Source organism: Chrysochloris asiatica, unplaced genomic scaffold (genome assembly GCF_000296735.1).
Source record: "Chrysochloris asiatica unplaced genomic scaffold, ChrAsi1.0 scaffold00223, whole genome shotgun sequence".
Taxonomy (NCBI): domain Eukaryota; kingdom Metazoa; phylum Chordata; class Mammalia; order Afrosoricida; family Chrysochloridae; genus Chrysochloris; species Chrysochloris asiatica.
The window spans coordinates 1,598,264-1,602,378 of NW_006408741.1; positions in this window are offsets into that span (position 1 = coordinate 1,598,264).

A 4,115-nucleotide genomic window follows, 5' to 3' on the forward strand; every position below is an offset into this window, starting at 1 on the left:
GACCCATAGCGACCCTGTACAGGGTTTCCGAGGGTGTAAATCTTTACGGGAGTAGAAAGCCTCATCTTTCTCCCGCGGAGCAGCTGGTTAGTTGTGCCTAAAGAGCACTGGTAGTGCAGTGGTTAAGACTTCAGCTGTTAACCAAAAGGTTGTTTGTTCGAACCCACAAGCTGCTGCATGGGAGAAAGATGTGCCAGTCTGCTCCCATAAAGATTGGAAACCCAATGGGCCAGTTCTACCGTATCCTGTGAATCAGAATCGATTTGATGGAAGTGGGTTTGGATTTTGTTCTGGTTTTGTTTTTGTTTGTTTGTTTGTTTTTGAGGGGGTAGTTTGAATAGTTTGCCTAGGTCCTTAGGTGGCACAAATGGTTTGTACCCAACTGCTAGCTTAAAAGTTAGTAATTCAAACCCAGCCAGCAGTGCAATGGAAGAAAGGCCTGGTGATCTGCTTCCATAAAGAATGAAACCAAGAAAACCCTATGGAGCAGTTCTACTCTGGAATACAGCGGATCAGCATAGACTGACTTGACTTCACAGCAGCAGGTATAGTTTGCCTTTTCCAGAATGTCATATAGTTGTGATCATACAGTATATGTTTTTTTCAGATTGACCTCTCATATGTAATTTACATTTTCTAACACCACTTCATTCTTCTTGGATCAACTATCAACACTTACAGAAGCAGCAGTCAAGAAATCAAACGACATATACCATTAGGCAAATCTGCTCCACAAGACCTTTGTAAAGTGTTGAAGAGCAAAGATGTCAGCTTGAGGACTAAAGTGCACCTGACCCAAGCCATGGTATTTTCAATAACCTCATATGCATGTGAAAGCTGGACAGTGAATAAGGAAGACTGTAGGAGAATTGATGCTTTTAAGTTATGGTGTTGGAGAAGAATATTGAAAGTGCCATGGGCTGCCAAAAGATCTGTTTTGGAAAAGTACAGCCAGAGTGCTCCTTGGAGGCCAAGATGACCAAACTTTGTCTCTCATACTTCGGACATATTGTCAGGAGGGATCATTCACTGGAGAAGGATGTCATGTTTGGTAAGGTGGAGGGTCAGAGAAAAAGAGGAAGACCCCCAACGAGACGGATTGGCACAGTGGCAGCAACAATGGGCTCAAGCATGGCAACAATGGTGAAGTTGGTCCGGGACCAGGCAATGTTTTGTTCTGCTGTGCACAGGGTCACTGTGGGTCAGTACCAACTCAATAGCACCTAACAACAACAAGTACCATGTTTTAAAAGTATATAGAAATAAGGAGCTCTGGTAGCGTAGTGGTTACGAATCAGGCTGCGAACCTTAAGGTCAGCGGTTCGAAATTACCAGCGGCTCCGCGGGAGAAAGATGAGGCTTTCTACTCCCGTAAAGATTTATACCCTCGGAAACCCTGTACAGGGTCGCTATGGGTCGGACCCGACTCGATGGCACTTAACAACAACAACAACAACAGAAATAGGGGGAAATGTTAATAATGCTGCTATTGTTGTTAGGTGTGTCAAGTTGGTTCTGACTCAGGGACTCCATGTACAACAGAACAAAATGGTATTGAATCCTGTGCCATCCTCACAATTGTTGTTATATTTAAGCCCATTGTAGCTGCCTCTGTGTCAATCCATCTTGTTGGGGATCTTCCTCTTTTTCACTGACCCTTCACTTTACCAATCATGAAGTCCTTCTTCAGGGATGGATCCTTCATGATAACATGTCCAAATATGAGAGATGAAGTCTCACCATCCTCGCTTCTAAAGAGCATTCTGGTTGTACTTCCTCAAAACAGATGAATTTGTTCTTCTGGCAATCCATGTAACTGTCACTATTCTTCCCCAACACCATAATCCAAATGCATCAGTTACGGTCTATGGTCTTCCTTATTCATTGTCCAACTTTCACCTGCATATGAGGTGATTGGAAATGCCTTGACTTGGGTCAGGCCCACCTTAGTTCTCAAAATGAGACTTTAAAGAGGCCTTTTGCCACAGATTTGCCTAAGGCAATCTGTCCTTCAGTTTCTTGACTGCTACTTCCATGAGCATTGATTGCGGATTCAAGTTAAATGAAGTCTTTGACAACTTCAATCTTTACTCCATTTATCATAATATTGTTTATTGGTCAAGTACTTCAAGTTCTCTTCACTTCCAGCAAGCAAGATTGTATTTTCTACATACCACAGGTTGTTAATGAGTCTCCCTTCAATCTTAATGCCACGCTCTTCTTCATATAATCCAGTTTCTTGGATTATTTGCTCAGCATATTGAATAAGTATGGTGACAGGATACAACTCTGATACACATCTTTCTTGATTTTAATTCATTCAATGCCCCCTTGTTCTGTTTGAACAACTATTATGCAAGCTCCAGCATCATTATGATCGCCAAAGGCCATATTTTTCCAATGACTGATCCTTCATTTCTGTTTCCAACTTTCGTATTCCAGTCACCAGTAATTATCAATGCATCTCAACTGCATGTTCCATCCATTTCAAACTGGAGAAATTGGTAGAATTATTCAGTTTCATCATCACTAGTTTTAGTGGTTGATACACAAATTTGAATAATAATGGTATTATTCAATACCATTTGCTTGTAGGCATATAGGTATTATGCTATCAGAAACAGCACCGTACTTCAAGATAGATCTTAAAATATTCTTTTTGACAGTGAATGTGACTCCATTATTCTTCTATTTGTTATTTCTGATGTAGTAAACCATATGACTGTCTGATTCAAAATGGTCAATACCAGTCCATTTCAGCTTACTAATTAATGTTTACGATACAATCTTAAGGCACTCCATTTCATTTTTTTACTTCAAATTTTCCTGGATTCAACATTCCACCTGCCTATTATTAATGGATGTTTGCAGCTTTTTCTTCACATTTTGAGTTGTGCCTCATCAGCAAATGAAGGTCCCAAAAGCTTTGATTCACTCATGTCATTATGGTCAGCTGTACTCTGTGAAGGCAGTTCTTCTTCAGTCATATTTTGAGTACCTCCCAGTCTGAAGGGCTCATCATCCAGCAGTATATAGCAAAGTGTTCCACTGTTTTTCATAAGGTTTTCAGTGGCTAACCTTTCAAAGGCTAAGCATCCCACCATTCATCTATCCATTTGTCCTACTGTGGTGGCTTGTATGTTGCTGTGATTCTGGAAACCATACCACCAGTATTTTAAATACCAGCAGGATCACCCTTGGTGGACAAGTTTCAACAGAGTTTCCAGACTAATAAAGGAAGAAGGAGACTAAGAAAGACTAAAGGAGAGGCAGACTACTTCTGAGTGTTTAGTCACTGAAAACCTTATGAATTGCATCAAAACATTGTCAGATAGAGTGCTGGAGATGAAAACATGAAGAGCACCAGAAGACTCTGGCTGCACTTCTTCCAAAACAGATCTATTGATTTTTTTGGCAGCCCATGGCATTTTCAATATTCTCCTCCAACACCATAACTCAAAGGCATCAATTCTTCTACGGTCTTCCTTATTCACCGTCCAGCTTTCGCATGCATATGAGGTTACTGAAAATACCATGGCTTGAGTCAGGCGCACCTTAGTCCTCAAGCTGACATCTTTGCTCTTCAACACTTTAAAAAGGTCTTGTGCAGCACATTTGCCTAATGCAATACATCCTTTGATTTCTTGACTGCTGCTTCCCTGAGTGTTGATGGTTGATCCAAGAAGGATGAAGTCCTTGACAACTTCAATCTTTTCTCCATTGATAAGAATGTTGTTTATTGGTCCAGTAGTGAGGATTTTTGTTTTCTTTACATTAATATGTAATCCATATTGAAGGGTGTGCTCTTTGATCTTCAGCAGTAAATGTTTTAGGTCCTCTTCACTTTCAGCAAGCAAGGTTGTATCATCTGCATATCGCAGGTTGTTCATGAGTCTTCCTCCAATCCTGATATCATGTTTTTCTTCATATATCTCAGCTTCTCAGATTACTTGCTCAGCATATAGATTGAATAAGTATGGTGAAAGAATACAACCTTGTAGCACACCTTTCTTAATTTTAAACCATTCAGTGTTCCTATGTTCTGTTTGAACAACTGCCTCTTAATCCATGCACAGATTCCTCCTGAGCACAATTAAGTGTTCCAGAATACTCAT